The following is a 20,536-nucleotide window of genomic DNA, read 5'->3' on the forward strand; positions in this document are numbered from 1 at the left end:
AGTAGACTTTTGCCTCATCTGTCATTGGTAAACATAATTAATACAGAAGTGCTCTACAGTGTATGGCATCTAAAGTGTGCTGCTTTGTAAGAATAGAAGGCTCAAAACACCATCACAAAACCATGAAAAGTGTTGCATCTAAATTGATATGAGGAATTTGTGTTTTGATTTGCAATATCATTCCCGCTGTAAGTGTTATGATACACAAAAAAAAGAATAGAAGTAATAGTACTGGTGTTTTTAAGAGAGGGGTTGGGAAGCACTTTTTGGGCTTTCAGTGCATTCAGGCAAATTCAAATCTCCCTGTTGCGTCATACTGGTTTCTGGGCCCTGTGGAGGGGTGATGCCCATTGGCTCCGCACCCCCTGTGGTGTATGGGTGGGATATCGGACAGGGCTGCCTTGTCCTGTGCTTCTCCAGGGACTCCTCGTGGTATGCACAATCTTGGTTTTGGGCCGGAGTGTGCACACACTTCCAATTGCATATGTACCAGCAAATTCTTTCCGGTTGAGTGAGCTGTGCGATAAGGAGCTGAACAGTTTCTGCCTCCCCCCATTTGTCCTGACACATTATGCCGGTGGGGCTCCCTGTCTACAGAACCTGCATAGTGTCCCCAACAGTATAAACACATAATGCAGACTTGTCTCTAAGTTGGTCGTCTCAGTTCCTGTACCGTGTCTGGATATGCTTGTATTTAATCAAAATTCTGGTTTATGTACGTTATGTTTGTGCAGTATAGTTGCACGGTCTCTTTTTCTGGGGAACTTTTATGTAGGTGGTTAATAAAATCAGAGCACCTTAATTCAGTTATTTGATAATTACATTTTCCCCAAAATCTAGGAATGAATCCAAATGTATGTGTCAAAATCTAAGCAAAATAAATTAAGTTAACCTCTTTATTCAATTCCCTGCCTTTTAGTAAATCAACAGTAACTAAAGTATTTTCTAATTTCAACAACTCATAGCTGATTCAGGAGAGTTGAAGATTGTGCAAGCCTTCCTCACAGGAAGTCATGACGGAGGTGATTAAGGGAGTTGCTTGAGGGCTTTGGGAGCAGCTAATCTTTATTGACAATATGCCAGCTCTTTGGGCTATGATAACTTATTAGCATTTCACATGGGGCTTCCCTGCAACTCTTCAGCTAGTGGCACACCGTCTCCAGCCTGGTGTGCGGTGGTCAGCCTAGTGGTATAAGAGCACTGCCTTGCTATCTGGGGTTCTCCAGTAAATATTTAGGCGGATAATCAAAAAGGGAGACGATTGATTGGTATTTTCTTCATGATCTATTTAGGTACATGTTTCATTATCTTTTTTCAGGCTGACTTAAAATGTTAAAAATGTATGCAATATTGTATGCAGGTTTTGAATATAAGTAGAATCTGTACAAGCCTGTTATGCCAGAATGTGTAATGGATCGTGATGTAAAAACCCAAAAACCCAAAAAACATCCAGCACAGTCACGTTCAACAACGAGACAACGCGTTTACCAGATTTTCAACTTTAGTGTTTACTGTAAGACCTTTAGTTACTGCTGGTGGACTGAGTCCAGTACTCCATAATGCCTGCCAAAATGGGTTAACCTGGCAAATAATCAGATGCTCATATTAAAGGTGTTAGAGTTTATTCTCCTGTCTTTTCCTCCCAAATGCCTAAATGTGACAAGTCAAATTCCTCCTTAGGACTTGAAAGCAGCAAGGGAATGTTCAGGGGCACTTGGGTCCTAAATGGAATTCAAGCTGATGTGTGTTGTCCTTCCCTCAGGTCTGGTATTCATTTGGAATTGTCAAAATGTTGCGGAGGCCTTGAAATGTTCCGGTGTCTGTCTAGTAAAGCCGGTTGGCGCAATAATAAGTTCTCATTCCCTGAGACTTGGTTTTCAACTGTTACCCTGCCAACTAAGGGTGGGAAGGAAGCTTGGTTATAGTGGTGTGTATAAATGGCTTTACAGTGTACTGCTGGCAGGATAATGGTGTTGTGTCCGGGCAGAGTTGGTTTTCACCATAGCCATGTGTCTATTAAAGAGTTGGGACATTAGGTTTTCAGCACTACACTACATAATTATATGGAAGCCATGTTAGCACCACATTAACAGTACATTTGGGCTCTTTTAATATATAACCCCGTGTCTAGTATTCAAACCATATTACAAATCCTGCAAGTTGGCCATACACAAAATGTTGTGGTTCTCACAACAGCACTGTTGTGGCACCGCTCCTTGTACGTCCGTTGCTCTGTCTCATTTGACGGTTTTGTCTCCCTGGTAACTTCACGTATGGCGCCACTCTCTTAAACAGTCCTGCGCCATTACCTTCTGTATATTTGATGATTCCTATATTTGGAAGTGCAGTTTAGTCTTGCGCGCAGCTCTCCCTACCCATCAAGTGCTGAGAGTTGCAGAACAGTGACATCCTTAGCCGACCAAGCTGAGGCCACAAGCTGAACACTCTTCATCAGTTTCATACAGCAAGGAGCTAGCCCTCACATGTGGAAGTTATAAAAAGTAAGATGTGGTCTCAGATCAACAGAGACTGTTTGACGACATGGATTTATAGATTGAGCCCGGGCATAGGACATCACGATTTACAGACATCTATTGAATGAAAGCGGAGAAGACAGAGTTTGCTTAAAGCTGGAATCAGTAGTTGAAACTAAGTATACCCCCCCATTTCTTTTAAAAGTTAAGTGATGGAGCTGGAGACATTTTACCGCTCTGAAAATCATATACAGAGGTATGGATGGAAGGAATTACAGTCAGTGATGTCAACATTGTAGTAAAGCATGCACATATTTTGGATTTTGATTGGGTACAACAGTTAAACTGAGCACATGAGACCTTTATAAGTTGTAGTTTTCAAAGAATAAATGGATAACTATAATTCTTTTTTAGATCCAAAATTGATGTAGGAGCTCCAGATTGCCCCTGTAACATTAAATAACTGTGTTTTCTTTCTCATCTATTTTTTTAATTCAGTGGTGGACTGTTACCCTTGAAACCACAGTGACAGGTCGACTGCATAGCAGTTGGAAGGACATGCGTCTCCACTTTTCGCCTATTCTTTGGAGAATTTTGTGTGTCTTTGGTATTTACCACAACATAGCTCACCTTCATCAATCAATCAAATTTATTTATAAAGCCCTTTTTACAACAACAGTTGTCACAAAGTGCTTTTACAGAAACACCCGGTCTTAACCACCAAGGATCAAACAACAGTAGTGTTGAATTCCTTGACTCAATCGAGCCCTTACTGGGACTGATGAGATACCGCCGGTGTTCCACTGAAGTGAATGTGCAAAATGAATTCATTGCCATCAATATTCAGAGATTAAATGGTAGCATTCAAGTAGAGCCTGACCAAAGGTAGATGACCTTTAGTACAACCCCACCCAACCCAGAGTTAAAAAGAAGGGTTGAATGCTTGGCCAACCTCATGAGCATTGATTATACTAGTGTGAGGAACACTAGCCTTCCAATTAAGAAAAAGAAATAAGAACTAAGTCCTTGAGCTGGCCTGACAGAAGTCTGGATTCTGCACCAAGACTAAGAGACTGGAGTTCTTAGGACTTACCAATGGGTTCGGACATGGCTAGGTTAGCCTCCGATTTTGTGAGGATTTGTGTTTGGGGTTCCCGACTGAAAACCTCTTAAGGGGGAGACAAAAGAAAGCAATGGCGAAAGAACATGAACTAATGAAGCTAACAAAGCCTGTAAATGGGCTTCCTTCTGCGCTAGCTGCACACTCAAATGTCAATTGGTTCGATTGTCATTGACAGGCGATGCATTGGCTCCTTCGCATCATGAGGAATTACCCCCATATGGAAGGAGGGACGGAAGGAAGGCTGTGTTTGTGGCTGCGTCCTTTCAACAGGAAATTTTGAGAGGGGGAACCGGCTTCCTACCTTGCTTCTGTTCAGATTAACACAGGTTTTGGCTGGTGATAAGCTTCTTTCCTCCAGCGCCACAAAGCAACTCAAGTTGACGTTGCAGGTGGTCCCTCACTCTTCACTGTGGTATTAATTCACCCATGGAATTGTGGGAAAAGCCTGTCTCTGTTCTAATGTTGCCATTGTGCTCTCTGAAAGAGACATGGGCCTGTTTCAATAGACAAGTGCCTAAGGGGGTTGAGGCAAAGGCTCCTGAATTTGATGGCTGTTTTCTTTAGTGCTGGTTTGTGATGCAGTAAGCGGGTGAAAGTCCTTGGAGTGCAATATGGCTCTACCTTTTTTGAGTGAAGAGGACAGACGATGACCAGACTTAAAATATGTAATTTACTTAATTGATTCACAACCTCTTGTGTTTTATCTAGATGTGGCCCAACAGAGTCTTGTTCAACCCTAACTCCACCATGCTAAGTGCCATTCATGTACTGTTTAAACAAACCAGAAGTCTGTTGCCTGTTTCACCCTTATATATACTGTGTGTTATGTATCCCATAGCATATGAAGGTATACTTTACAATGCGTTTATTACTCAGAGTAGTCCTATGCGGAACCTGGGGCTGTTTCACTGGTAAGCTTCTGGCAATAATAGCCTTTAATATTTTGACCTTGGCCTTACTGCAGGCCCACATATTATTTTATAGACCTCGTGTTATCCATTACCAGAGATTGAAATTGCATTTTAAAGATGGAGAGGAGAGAGCAAGCGATGTTCAGAAAAGTGTAAGGGAGTCAGAGTCGGAGAAATGTTTCATTACTATTCTGTGGCCTCTAGGCTTCATGGGATGTGAAACTAGTTAGCGGCACATGTCAGCTTAGTGGGTCAGATATCTGCTCTCAAAACAGGCGGATCAGCCTAGAGAACTTTGCTTTTAACAATGTAGTACCCATATTTATAAGACTGAACTGCATGAGACTGATAAGCTTTAATGTTTCCTTCCAAAGCCACTGTACAGAATATATTCATGGTATATGTATCCAACCCAGTATCACAGGTTTTGTAACATCTACACACATTTCTTATTAGGAATGTATGACTTATACACGTAAAAGGGCTTTTTGGTCGTGTGTCGGACACGATTTTCTTCCCATGGCGAAACTCATACTGTAGGCTACCACTTTTCCTGTATATGGCACGTTTTTTCTGCAGGGGTCGGAGCAAAGTAATTAATTCCTTGTTATCTTTTCTGTTACCTCACACGTAGCCTATGCTGAGACCATCGTTATGCAGCCTGAAATGTATTCGCTTCACATTTCAGAGGTTTATTACTGACCCACCAGGATTTAGATCAAAATATGACATTAATAAAACCTCATAGGTTTCCTAACTATGTGTGACAACATGGATTTCTTACAACAAGAGGTGAAATACAGCAAAGCAGCCTACTTGACAAGGTACTCCTTTCAGAAATATAATTGGCATGATTTCCTAGTGGCCTCAAAATCCTCTATCTACATGTTGAATCTGTGTGGAAAAATATGGCTGCACGTTGTATGAACTTCTCTTGTTCTAAAAGTAAATGGAGATTTGAGTCAGAGGTTTTATTGAAATAACCGGTCTGTACATATTTGCTTCAAAATATGTCTAAACGAAACAATAAAAATGTGGTTCCGTAACGTCCCTTATTAAAAGCATCTGTCCGCGGTCTGTGGGAGGGCATACTATTGGCTTTCCGCTCCACTGTAAAATATCTCGCCCTCCTCAACATTCTCCTCAACATTTCACAATGTCTTGAATAAAACGTGAGGCCTTTTATTATCTGAGATAGAAGGCGCATTGAAACGATTATGGCATATTAAGTTTAATTATCCAGAATCCCTAGGGGATTGTTTGAATGGTAAGTCGTGTGGAAGATTGAGAGAAATCTCTCCCTGTGTGTCTCTAAGGGTAAACCCTGAAATCCTGATATGCCCTCTCATTCGTTTGGGGTGGATGATTTTTGCCCAAACGTTAAGCTGCACCGTCCCTTTGGAGGTTTGCACAGGAAGCCTCATCATTCACCATAACTTTGTTTTCATGGCAGTGCTAAAGTAGACTGTCATAATTTCTGGCAACGTGATACCTGCATTACAAATGTCTTTACCAAATGAATTCTTGTTTAATTTTAATGCGCTGTACATCATCTATTTGATCCAGCTTTTACCCTTTTTATTGCTTTAATTGCTCTGTGCTTTAAAAATAAACATTTTACTCTCTTCCATATATTTTCTCCTTAAATGTTTTGGCTCGGTGATGATAACGGAGTGGCTGTTTTTGTCACCCTTTGTAAAACATGTCTTAAAGTTACTGTGAAGCATGTGCGGCTTCAGAAAGGTCTGGGGTGGAATATGTTTTCACAGTTCACGGGCTTGTGCCACACAAATGAACAGAAGTGTGGGGTGTATATGTTCATGCTGCATGTTTTCTGTGTGCCTGTAACACTTCACATACATACCAGTCCTCAGAGTGTCAGTCATCAGAGTGTCAGTCATCAGAGTGTCAGTCATCAGAGTGTCAGGTCAGGACTGTTCACCACAGTGACTGCTGTGTAGCAGAATGAAGTTAGATGTGTCATTTTCTGTTTGTTGTGTGTGTGTACGTGTGCATGTGAAAGAGTGTGTGCATTCACTGTGCGTTCATGCCTGAATGCACACATTCTTGCTTCCCTGTGAGTTATGTTTGCCTCTATTTGTGTTTTTGTGCATGCTAGATTCCAATCTATTATGTTGGTTTGGCTTTTGAAAATCATCTTGTCTTGTTCTTGTCTGTCAGCGCGGTTGTTGCCTCCCAACAGCAAGTTGTCCGGGTCTGAACGGTAATTTTCAAATGGCGAGCCTGTCTTCTCTCCAATGAGCGCCTTGAAACGAGTGGGATGTCACTCAATTGTGTTCAAATGTCCATTAGCATCAAAAGAAAACACTCTCAGATCTCTCCTCTTTTTTATGTTACGCAACCTTCGAGTCTCAAGTAGTCTCTGGCCCATTCCCTCTCCTAAATGCCTACAACTTGGCCAGGCATGAGTTAAAACCAAGGATCCATGGACCTCCTAGAGGTCCCCTAAAAGACCTATGGAAGGGGTGTGATCGAAAACGCCAGCCGGTGTGCTGTCAGGTTGCCTCAACCTGGCCTGGTCAGTTTTAGTGCCGCCGGCTCTTATCTTAATTGCAAATCTCTCAAATGTCTCCAGTCAGCCATAGAATGCAGGATTTTCTGTTTTCCTCCATTGGTGTGGCAGCCTGCCATGTTTCCCCACAGTTTAACATCAAACTCTGTGCCCCCCCATATTACCTCAGAGATTTTGTGTTGCCTGCCTGGAGACCTGGAGACTGGGGACTACCATTTCCTGCCAGGCCGTGGAGTTGACCGGGTTTATTATTGTTGTTTGTAAAATGTTTGTGTTCGGGTCTCTCTTAGCCTGGGCCACTCCAACACTCAGAGAGAAAGGTTTATTTAGCTCATTCCTCTGTTTACTTGGCTCACCTGTGTCTAAGTGTTATTTTCCCTAATCTCATGAAGTTGTTTACAGTGACATGAAACAAGACTAAAGAGGTTACTAACAATCTGTATTTATACTGTAATGGTTATTCTGAAGGTCTTTGATTTCCACAGTTACAGTATTTTCATTCAATTACAATAATCACACTTCTCTTCTGCATGGCTTGAGTCCTTTAGATGGTCATTGTGCAATACATTTACTGTAAACTGTTATATAACTCAGGTAAACCTTTTCATTGTAAGTTAGCATATCTTAAGTTATTGGTGGGACAGCTACATATCAAACCTAAAGCACTAAATCAGCTATTAGCACAGTCAGTCCTATTAAGACATGTTTCTCAGAATGGCAAGCCTGTCTTTTGTTGTTTCAGATGCTTGTCACTGTGTTAGCTGAAGTGACGCTGTGATGTAAATAAGACTCAGAACAGAATCATGACTACTGATAATGGATGCATTTTTTTGGGTTTATTTTTGTTTTCCAAAACTGGCAAAGCCCCAACTGTATGTCAGGACCTTTTTAGACAGTTTGCGTGCTGAAGTCCTTTTCCGATGACAATCTCCTAATGATGTGTACTGAAAGGGAGTTCTGTGATTGGTCGGGCAGATAGTTAAGCTCTAATCCCCTTCCCGCTCGCCCTGACTCCATTGAAGAGGCTCCTCACACGCAGATAATGTTGACACAGATTCTTTTTTTTTTACAGCTTTACTTTTACTTTCGACTTCCTCTCCAGACAAAAGCACGTAAAATGTCCATTACATTATGGTGTGCTGACTGGTTACTTTATCCTTGGCGCGATGCTAACACCTGATCAAGTGTTTACTAACTCAGCCGTCACATCGGGATGAATTTTGTTCTCAGCTTTGGTTGAGAGAAAATGATTTGTCCGTTTGGCTCTCCATTTTCAAAGCACTTTCCCTCCCACTTCCCTTGATAGCTCAAGCAAGCATAACAGCGTTAGAGCTCTTATGTGAAATCTCACGGGGCAGTGGGTGAGTTTGAGTTTATCACAGATCTTATTGCATTACGATCACTTTTGAGATGCGAAAGTCAAGCCAACCTGGACCTGGCCCAAATGTCAAATGGTAGTTGAATGATTTGATGGTGGTGCATTCTTCAAATACACAGGGGTGATTCCATGCAAGGAATCACTCATAAGCAACACTGGAAAAAAATGTCATTGCGTCAGTATGGAAAAAGTTGTGGTATTAATGTTAAATTGTATCAATTTTTATACTGTTTCATACAGTGGTTTGATGGTTTCCCTGTTAGACACATTTACTCTTTGTTTTGTTTTAAAACAATGTCTGAGTCTAGATCAGTCTTTGAAAGTCCTGATCAGTCTTGATGTTCTCAAGTGCTTGTTGGAGTCAATTCTGCAATTCCCAAGATTCCAACTCTCTGACAGCACGAGACGTTACTTGTAATGTCGCCACATTGATTTTTAGTGTTTTTTGAGGTGAGTGGACAGTCATTCTCCTTAATGATTTGTTTTGGCTTTTGCAAGTTTTTTTTATTGACAGTGGAAGTCAGAGGGAGACTGATGAAGAGGTGTTACAGTGGTGAAGGGCAGAGATGGGAATTGAACCCCGGTCTCTGCTGGGGATCTGCATATGTGCACACACACAGTTTCTCAAACAAGATATGAACATGGCAAGAGCCCAACACCCAGGTACAGTGTACTTGTTCCCCTCATGCCAGGAACTTTGCTGTCACGCATTTCACAGAGGGAAGCACTGCAGCTTCAAAATATTAGCCATGGCTAAAAGTATTACTAATGCAGACATTTTGTTGGATCTAAATATTACTAAGTATTATTGTCAGTATTTAACATTAGCAATTTCTATCAGAAATAGCTAGCAGTGTTACTAAAGCCTCAAAGTGTATGCTGGTTGAACCAAAGGAGGGGTATATTCTGTTTTTAAGGGAATGACTGCCAAATAATGGGCTTATTAATGGCTATGTCTCCATAGTCAAGTATTTCTGAGGAAAACTCACTTTTAGTAAAAGTTGACTGATGCTTGTATTTGTCTTATTCCATACAGCCACGTCCAAGTTGTATCATAAATGTTTTTTCCCTTAAATATCTTGGGTCACAGCCAAGGAATCAGACATTATTCTTTGCAGATTTTTCATATTGTAGGCTCAGGAATTCAATATGGCAACCCTTTGGTTACTGTCCCAAGCTCATAACCGCTTGTTTACCTGGTGTGCTGACTGGTCTGGTTAATTTATCCTTGGCAGGATTCAAACACCTAATAGTGTGTTCAAACCCGGTCGTCAAATCAAGATTAATTACGTTCTTAGCTTTGGTTGAATGAAAAAGATTTGTCTGTTTGGCCTTTCTGAGATTTTCAAAGCACATTCCCTCCCACTCCCCTTGCTTGTTCAAGTGTGACACAGTTTAAGCACATTTATGTGAATTCTCATGGGGTATGTGGGTGAATTGGAGTTAATCCCAGATCCTTATTATATTACGATTGCATTTCAGATATGCTGAACTCTAACTGAGACCTGACCATAATGTCAAATGGTGGTGCAATTGTTTCACGTAATTTAGATGCACAAGGGTGATTCCTCAGGAACCAAGGCAGAAATCAACCATCCGAGGAGTTACTCATATGAAACATTGAAGAATAACATAATTGCTCAAGTTTGAAAGAAAGGTGGGGTACTAAACAATTTTTTAGGTTCTATTTGTTGTGTTCCTCACATGTACAAAGTGAAGTATGTGTGCGTTTGAATATTTTTCGTGTGCAAAGTATTCAGATCCATTCACTTTTTCTGGATTTTGTTATATAAACATCATATTCTGAAATTGAATTTGAAATTGATTGAATAGATTTAATCTTGCTCAATCTACACACAATATCCCACAATGACCAAGGATAATTTTTAATTACATTTTTTGTTTACGTTTATTTACATTTTTGCAAATATATTTAAACAACAGTAATATTACATTTTCGTGAGTGTTCATACCCCTACAATTAGTACTTTGTTGAAACACCTTTGGCAGCCTCGAGTCATCTTTGATATGTAAGCATGGCACATCTACATTTGGGGAGTTTCTTCCATTCTTCTCTGCAGATCCTATCAATCTCTGTCAGGTTGGATGGGGAACATCGCTGAACAGCCATTTTCAGGTCTCTCCAGAGATGTCAGATCGGTTTCAAGTTCATACTCTGGCTGGGCCACTCAAGGACATTCACAGACTTCTCCCAAAGCCACTCCAGCGTTGTCATGTCCTGTTGAACCTTCACCCCAGTCTGATTTCCTGAGCATTCTGCAGCAGGTTTTCAACTGTCTGTACTTTGCTTTGTTCATCCTTCCCCTGTCCCTGCTGCAGAAATAGATCCCCACTACATTTTGCTGCCATGACCGCTTCACTGTAGGGATGGAGCTTAATTTATCCCACATCCCTGACCAAGTGACTTCTTCCCCTATTGCTCAGTTTGGCCAGCAGCCAGCTGGAGAAAGAGTGTTGGTGCTTCCAAACGTCTTATAATTTAGAGTGATGAAGGCCATTGTTTTCTTGGGGACATTCAAGGCAGCCGACTTTTGTTGCTACCCTTCCCCAGATCTGTGCCTCAACACAGTCCTGTCTCGGAGCCATACAGTCAACTACTTCGACCTCATGGCTTGGTTTTTGCCCTGACAAGACAACTGTCAACTGTGGGACCTTATGTAGACAGGTGTGTCCCTTTTGTGATGGCAATTACATCGATCAGAACTCTTTAATGAGGAAGTACAGAGACGAAATTCTCTTGGCACAATTTGACAGTTTTATTAATTATTTGCAAATAAGAGAGACGCGTCAAACGCTTACAAACATAATCATCCGAGGAGTCTCATTTATACACGACCAAGTATACATCAGTGCAAAAATGTCCACAACACTTTCCAAATCATGTCCAATCAATTTGTCACAATTGGACTCCAATCAAGTTTTAGAAACATCGCAAGGATGATCAGTGGAAACAATATACCTGAGCTTCATTCCGAGTGGCATAGAAAAGGGTCCGAATACTTATGTGAACATGTTTTTTTGGCTGTTTTTGCTTGGTAATTATGGTGACTTACGTGTGAATAAAGCTGTAAGGTAATAAAATGTGAAAACTCAGAAGGCACTCTATCCCATATTTCCTGAGACATACACAGAGAGAAGGGCTCAACCAACAGCTCTGGAAAACTGTAGGTTCTTTATAAAGGGCAGAATGACAGATTTTTTCACTTTGAAGGCTCAGGAATTATATAACTATATAATTACCTACCTTTGGATTCCTGTGCCTGAAATATCAATTATTAAGTTGGGACTGTGACTAAATGGAGCTTCATTTACCTCCAGGTGTTCGAGGAGCAAAGACACATCTGTATTTGTGGCACATGTATTGGTTTATCTGTTGCTGTTGGCTTGGGGTCCCTTTTGCTCTCACATCACAAGAAGTTTCTAACTAATTTTGTTTTAGATTGGATATTCTCTTTTACATTCCTCCTTTCCACTTGTGCTGTGACCCGTCTCAACGGCTTGGTTTGCTGTGTTCTGACTGTTGAAGTGTAAATGACTTAAGAATTTGCTTGCTTCTCATTCGGGAATGTTGTGGCTGGCACCATCCAAGACGTACCTTCTGGGTGGCTCAACCCATTGGAACATTGTGGCCAAGTGTGCTTCAAAGCAAAGGACCGTGCTCACTTATCAGTGTGATGTCCTTTACACAATTGCTTTCAATAGGAGTCCCCATCCAATTGACAGCCCTCCAAGACAATGCCAAAATTGTGCTAAAATGGGTGATAGCATACTCTCTCTAGTATCTCTATGGACCAACCAGACCAGCCAGATGAAATAGTTATCTCAGCTGAACTGACCAGTAACACAAATTTGACAAACAGCATGCTGGGTCATTGACAGGTCAGTTTCAGTAATTAAGGCAACAACTTTTAACAAGGGCTTTTGGGCAATTACACTGAATTTATGACCTGTCTCTGATTGGTGTTATTCCTGTGAATAGTCTAACAAACTACTGGGATTTGGGGAATGGATGTTTTATCACCATAGTGTGCTTTGGTATTAAGATGGCTTGGTTGTGTTTACACTGTAAGTGTGCTTTCTTTTCCCCGGCGTGGGTCTGCGTGAGTGTGTGTGCTGAGGCTGTGGAGGGGTGTGCGTGTGACCACTTCTCTCTGTCAGCAGGACATCTGTCACCACCCCTTCTCCTCCCCCTTCCCCTCCTCCCCCGTTCTCTCCCTGAGCAGCGGCTCGCCCCTGGGGATCTGGCTGCTCTCCAGGCTGTGGCTGCACTGATGAGGTCAGACTTGAGCCTCGAGGTCAGACCGTTTCGTAGAAGGCACAGAGAGAACGAAGCGCCAGGTTTAAAGTGAAAATCATAATTTTGGAAACATTTTTGCAACGTGGTTCTTTCACCAGTTCGGTTCCAATTGAAGTTGTTCTCAAAATGTTTTATCTCATTGTTTTTTGTTGTTGTGGATCTCATGGAGCTCAGAAGCCTTAATGCGTTTATATGGTCACCGTCCCCTGCTGTAGTGTGATCTAGGCTGTGTATCTCATCACAGTGTCACTGGGTTTAATTGCTCGTGCTATCTTTCTCCTTTTCCTGGAAAAGGAGATCAGGGGCCGGACAGACGGTCAAAGACCAACAGACAGACAATACTTCTCGCTAGCTGGCCAACCAGACAGACAGACAACAGTGCTCATTTGCTTTCCGTCCAGACAGACAGACAGACCGAACAAACATTACTTCTCTCTAGTTGGCCGTCCAGACAGACAGACACACCGAACAGACATTACTGCTCACTGGCTGACCAGATGGTTAGACGATCACTTCACTTTCTTTTTTTAAAACAGGAACAAACTGTTGGAAACAGAGTAGGCAGTAAATGTCGGAAACTGTCCAGTGTTTGACTGGATCCTTCCTATGTGGATCGCCCAGGACTTCTGGAGCAGGTTAGATTCATCGGACTTCACTGATTACCTTTCCCCGACAAGATCGCATCCCATCCCTGAAATCCTCAAATAAGTAGGGACAACACTGTGCAGTTCGAATTCCGAAAAGACGGACCCCAGTCATTTTCCCTGACCCTGGGGGTCTTACAATATGACAACGTGTGAACTGATTCCAGACCTGCTTCAGTGTGAGACTAGAGGACCACAGATGTATGGATAAGTTGAAGGTGATATAGCTAACGGTAAGAAAGCCGCCAGGCCATTCCGGAGTTCTGTCCCTCCCAGGCGTCAGTGAGAGTGTGGAGGGAAGGTCTTGACCGAGGGGACAGTTAAACGTGTCATATACACCGGCTGTTTCACACCTTTATGTGTGTGGTAAGTGCGTGTGGAGCCAACCCTGAACCCACCCACCTCAATTCTGTTATGGATCACTTCCTTGTATACCGTCTTGGGTTTCCTTGGCTTGGGTGGGGGGGACGGGATTGCTGAGGATAAGGCACAAATCCTAGTTCTACCTCCGCCAGATGAGACCGACTGGCAGCACTGAAATGTCCCCCTCCACCCTGACGACGATGGCCAGGATGGCTCTGGGATGGCTCTGGGATGGCTCTGGGATGGCTCTGGGATGGCTCTGGGATGGCTCTGGGATGGCCGGGACACTGCACTATGCATGGAATGCCCATCTGCAGCCACTAATCAGACGGGCTCAGAGCAGAACACATTGATTTACTGGGCCTTCATGGACCAGGCTGACGGACGTTGCAGGAACCAAGCCCCGCTGTATCGACAATCAGGACCAGTTTGTTCCGCTGATCCTGATGCTTAAGTGCTTTAATCTCTGAGGAGAACTTAACTGCCCCAATTAAAGAGACTCAAAATGCTATTTGGAAGCAGTTATGGCTTTAAATAAACCTTCAAACAGAGCTGCGCCATTATAAGTGATTTTAAAAGGCTATTTTTTCTCATTTCCTGACAATGAATGTTGTTGTTTTTTTTTCTTTCAGAGGTGCACATGTTTTAGAGAGGAGGCACCTGCTGTCCATTAGGCAAGAGGACAATATGTCATTATGCAGTTTGTCTTGGAATAGGAACATTAATGCTGCATAAAAACCTATGCACAAACTGTTTCTGTTGCTATCTGAGAATTTTATAGAACCCCATATTTTATGTTTCGAAGAGTTATGAATAGCCTTTGAACCCATTTAAACGCTTACTCATGGTACCTTTTCTTTCTATGTAAAATAGTGGTTACACGTTCTTTATGAGAAATATTCCAGATTTTGAATGGCTATTTAGACTTTACCATGCCATAGCCCAAGGCATCATTACTTGCAAAGACCTACTACATGCGCAGCAAACCAGCACCAGCTTTTCATTTTCCTATTAAATATGAGAAATAGCTTTATTAGTTTGCTGAATTCTTCGGGGATGTTTAGAAATACATACGGGCCAATGAAACGCACGGTAGTTCTGAACTGGTCATTTCTGCAGAGGGAGAGATTACATTGAGATTGTGGCCCGCCGTAGCATACACTGGTCATTAGCTCAATTTCCCCCTCCATATAAATCACCCTGAAGCCAAATACAAGCATTGTAATGGTTCAACATGGCAGGAGCAGTCCCAGTTTGGCTCTTTACATTTTAGTAATTTAGCAGATGCTCCTATCCAGAGCGACTAACATGAGCAGTAAGGGTTAGGCTCAAATCGGGGATTCAAGACGGCGGCCTGAATGCTGTTGTACCGCGCAATACCTCTCCGCTAGATTACTGTGCGGTAGCTGTGTGGTACCACACCACCGTGAACAGGCCTCTTTAGGTTGACCATGTTAAGTTGGCTTCGCCACAGCCTGCGGGTGCGCCACCACTGTGCACTGTTTTTTCTCAGTTTTTTCTCTTGGAGAGTGCGGTTGAATAGATATAGGGGAAACTGCCGTGAGGTCCCCTTGCCGACTTGTGTTTTCGGATCCTAGCCAACGACGCGAGAGAGAGCGCAGGGCTTCTTTACTTGGCGCGGTCCACGCGTATCACTTTCACAGTCTAAACAAAAGACGGCTTGGCTACCTCTGGGCAGCACAATCTCCCAACGGTGACTGCATTTGGGCTACGGTGTCAGCTGATTTATGAGACCACGCATTTCGTCTCTTTTAAAAGAACCCCAAAACCTGAAAGGAGAGATTAAATGTATCCTTATTTTCTTTAGTAATTTTCCTGAAACAGCTGCTGCACAATCGTATTGCTTCAGCGTAATCGCACCAGATGAGACGTTCCCGGTTACATTTGGGTGGGTACGTCGCTGTGGCGCTACTGCTGAAAAGAAAACAGAATTAGCCTTAAAGCGTTTCCTCCTTGTTTAATATGGGTTTAATGGTTGGGGGCTTGCTTTCGGGTGGATTGTGTAATTGGCTGTTGGTGTTATAAGTTCGGACTGGAGAGCGGTCTGACGGGGCTTCCCCCCATGCTGTTTTATCGCTAGTTCGGCTCCATGCAGGAGATTGCAGGGAGCTATCGTCACCCCACCGCTTCCTAAGGTTGTTCCAGAATGGAGGATTTCAAAAATAAACTGAACACATTATGGGTAGTATTCTGGTCACCACGCTGTTCCTCGGGATGCCTTTCATCTCTTCTCCAGCAGTGCTGGAACCCACAACGCTTCATTACTCAGTGTTCAATCGTCTCTTCAAGGAAGAAGTCGACAGTCAAAGCTTAGCTCGTTCTTCCGGTCAATTCGGGAGCGCTAATCTTTCCGTCTCTTTCTCCATCTGCGCCTATCCGCTAACATCTGTCTGCATGCCATTATCACTATGTTTTGCCACAGCCGCAACAGAGGAACTGCCTGCGCCTAGCTGAGAGAACTGAGGCAGAATAAACATTAACACCAACCATGGTTTCTGCGCCATCCAAGAAACAGCGAACAAATAACCAGCACCATATGTGGCCTGCCCTATTTCCTTTGACTATTCCTGCTGCTCTAGCTTATTTATATAGTCTTGCTGCAATAAAGCGCAGCTGTGTATTTATAGACACAAACAACAACTATCCCGTAATCAAGGTTTGACATAGTGGTTGTAAAGGGTATGTTCTAGGGCTTTGCTGTCTGATGGTTAAAGCTGCTCTGTTGGCTCAGATCAAGAGCCTTGGGAAGAGCCATAGAGCGGTGCTTCTCAAACCTCTCCTGGGGACCCCAAGGCGTTCCATGTATTAACTGTATGCCAGAGCTTGCACAACTTAATCAGATTGTGGGATGGGTGATGCAGTGGTCCAAGCTGCTGCGAGATCTAAGTGGTGAAGTCATTTGATCAAAGCCTCCCATCTCGTTGTGCGTACCAGTCAGTCACCAGGATACGGCCTTCACCCTCCCTAACCTCACCATTCCCATTGGCCGCCAGCTGCCTCCAGGCATTCATCATCCTGAGTCCCGGAGCCTTGACTTACCGCCTTGCTGTGTCCAGTGATCACATCGTATATCACTGGAAGAGGTAGGAGTGTGAGGTTACGTACATAACGGGAGGCTGCTGTTACACGTGACCCCACATCAGGGTCACCAGGACAAACAGGTCACTGAGAACCCGGGGCTGCGGGGTGACCCAAGTAAAGGCAGGGGTGGAGTGATGGTTCATTGTCCATTTTTCATTTACTGGTTCCTATCTGAATGACGGACATTTGGTTTAAGCCTGACACTTCAATTTATTTAGTTTCTACATTGCGTCAGTTTTGGGTTGGCGCTGCATAAGGCACCGCATTTCAGTGCCGTTGGGTCACTGCTGTTCATGTTCAATCAAGCCCTGGGCCGCACAGGCTGTCTGGAAGTCCCAGAAGACAGATGGATTCTTTCTTTGCACAGTCTGGGTTGGGGTCCCCACTAGGAGTTCCTTGTCACGTCTCGCTGACAATGGTTAATAGGATTGGATGTTGTAACACTTCTTGCATGTTGTGTTTCTCATTGAGTTGACACCGGGGTGTCAAACCTACGTAACAGAGGTGTTGAAATGAAAACCTAGACCACTGGGCGAGGGTAGTTACTAGCTAATTAGTGACCTTAATTAATTAGTCAAGTATGCTCGTCGCTCCATGGAATGAGCTTGATTCCTGTGCTCAAAGATGTCTGTCTTCTTGCTTTCTCTATGTTTGTCTGTGTGTGTTTATGTGCGTGCGTGCGGACGTGTGCATGTGTGTTATGGTGTTTGTATTCATCTGAGCTGAACCATGTAAGCCTTGACCATCCAATATCAGATAATATCATTATAGCAGGCAATGACACCGAAGTTAAAGGAGTTAACACAAGACATTTTTCTTTTAAATATCTTTCAAATATTGGCCTTCACGTAACAACTCAATGAATAGAACACATGTGGAATCTACAATTGAAATGGTTTTGACCTTTTCAACGTTTCCATGGTGCTTCACCTGCTTTGACCAGAGATGTAGTGGAGCTCTCAAGAGATCGGCATGGCCATGACCTAAAATGCATTCAAAACTCTTTCCCAACTTGAATGCTGACTCGCTGAAAGTTGTTGTGACACAACACAAACGAGTGAGAGTATGTCTTTCTTTTTCCTTTATTTAACCAGAGGTCACAGAGATTTTCATCTATTTTTCAAGTCAGCCTCTGGCCAAGAAAGCACAGTGTACGTTGTAAAACCAAACATAAAAGACAATGTTAAGACTTAATGATGCCAGCGCACGGCAACATTAAAAGAGTAAGTTTAAAAACATCTGCAATGGGTAGGAAATATATATATATATATTTTTTTTTTACTGTACTTATTAAGTTGCTAACCTGTTTATAAAAGCAGTAAGTCACCTTGGGGGTTGGGGCTCATGGCCAATATACCAAGCTAATACACGGACTGTATCCAGGTACAGCTCTTACCCGTGGTATATTGGCCATAATCTACACCCCCTTATGCCTCATTGGTTGAATTAATCATGTCTCATGTCTGGCAAGTTTTATGTTGAGTTATTTTGGTAGGGTTAAGAGGTTTATTGGCATACAGTACCAGTCAGTGTGTCCAAGCCTTGACTGGTACTTTATATTGATGAGCAAGACGGAGAAGCCCAAAAAAACAATCTTATTAATAAAATGTTAGCAAAGGAAATAATTTGATGTTATTTTGGGCACTTAATGTGCTATTAATGTCTTTTGTAGGAAACCTGGTGAGGAAATAGTGAGAACATGTATATTCTCCTCAAGCAAAAATAATATTTCTGAATTATATTTCTTTGAGTAGTAAGATGATATATGTATTATGTTTGACTCATGTCTAAGCAGGATATGTTTAATCAGGTCTGCCCTGCTTAAAATGTACATTTGCCTAGACACACTGTAGTTCCAAGAACTCTGCTATATAATTGCATGCTGTAATTGTAAGTGTTTATATGTGTTGATGTTTAAATATCTGGTAAAATGGGACACAAGACCTCACACAAGTTCTTGCATATTGGTGCCGGTTACTCCTCCACATCTGCCAGTGTTAGGCTTGGACATGACAGAGATCCCACAACAGGAGCCCTGCCTCAGAGTTTCCCAGTTAGCACTTCTCCAGGTGCCTGACTCACAATCTGTAAACATGTTGTGTAAAGTAAACCGTGGTTTAACTTCGCTCCAAGTGTATAAAATAGTAAAGATACACAGTCTGCTTTTTCTCTGTACTGCATTAAAAAAGTAAACATGTATAGCCTGAATAGCAGAAACCTCTCCTCAAATCCGTGCCACGTGTTTGAGTACTTATACTAAACTGTAAATGATTTGACCTGAGTGGAATCAAACCGAACATGAATTAGTGCTATCATTTGTGTCAAACATCTGTTAATCGCATCCTGCTTTCCTTCCTTTTTTGTCTCCCGAGCACCCAAAGAACGTTCACCGTTTACATTTGTCTGCTTTGTTTTTTCAGTTAGGTCCAGATGGGAAGCTGTTCCATGGCCTCGTGATTATTGCTTGTGTAAATTCACCTCAAACTTAAACCGCCGAAGGTGTAGAAAGGACTTCCCTAGGCCAGATGCAGCTGACCTGAGGTGGTCAGGTAGATTCAGGTCAGGGTTGCTGTCTGTCCGTGGACACCGGACCCTGCAGTGGGCCAGACACCTGCGTCTGAGGCTGTGACTGAGCTGGAAACCATCTCTCTACACATTCCGTCTCTCACTCAGAATAAGATATATAAGCTGTGTCTTCACATTGCTGAGAAAAAGTCTGTACAGATTTAGTAGGAAAATAGATTGTTCAAGGAAATTTGAACCATACGAGTTTCAAGAAAGGAACTTTTTTGTTTTCTGTTAGCTGTAGTAAATGTAATTGATTATTATTAACTATTAATTATCTAATATTAGCTCCAGTAGTTCCTTTGATGAATCAGAGAGTAGGGTTGAGGTGAGATTAAACTGAACTATCCAGTGATGACATTTGGTTACTTGCCAAAGCTGCTTCCCTGTTAGATTTATGCTCCTGACATCATTGCTAACATATTGTGAACAGCCTGCATGACGACCGGCATTGCTTTTTCTGACACCATAATCTGCCCATAGACTCGTGGTGACAGGAAATGCTCTCAGTGAATCCCAGTCATTCCCTTCATGAAGTCTGCCTGACTCTCTCCCGTGCCTGGTTTTAATGGGCTGCGATATTGTTCTGTCTCCTGCGCTGTCTGTTTAGGTTTCTCAGGGGCTCGCCCTGTGGTCAGAACTGTCACGTCGTAGAGATAGCAGATGGTTGGGACTGGCTAACTGGTTTGCTCTTTTTTCTTCTCCTAATTAATGTTTAGATTACTTGTCTGGAGTAGGGTGCCATCAATCACTACTGTTCTGGTTTTATCACTTCAGAAACTGAGGTTTAGTCAGAGTTAGCCCCTGCAAAGATGAGACCCGAACCGCAGATGTGGTTGAGGTTTCAGTGGTTGTGGGAAGGGAGCCGTATTGTCTGGGCACCAAAGTCACGATTAAGCTTGTCACTAAAGATTTAATAGTCAAGCTCATAACGTAAGTGTTTGACGGTGAAGGATCAACACTTGTCGGATGATGTTTTGAATTCCAACCGTCGGGCAACTTTCAGCCATGACACTGTGAGCCTGTGTCTGTCCTCTCCAGACGACCCCCTGGTCCATTTCCTTGACCTTGTTTTTGGAATGCTCATAAAGGGACAATGATAAGGATGCTACTATTATGGCTCCT

General features: G+C 42.7%; 1 protein-coding gene across 4 annotated transcripts in view; it reads left to right on the top strand.

The window, feature by feature from the left end:
• Nucleotides 1-20,536, top strand: part of LOC105024914 (collagen alpha-1(XXIII) chain) — a 90,315-nt gene that overhangs the window by 1,456 nt on the left and 68,323 nt on the right. The gene's annotated exons all lie outside the window — the stretch shown is intronic.

The sequence above is a fragment of the Esox lucius genome, chromosome 7 (genome assembly GCF_011004845.1).
Source record: "Esox lucius isolate fEsoLuc1 chromosome 7, fEsoLuc1.pri, whole genome shotgun sequence".
In the NCBI taxonomy this organism is placed as follows: Eukaryota; Metazoa; Chordata; class Actinopteri; order Esociformes; family Esocidae; genus Esox; species Esox lucius.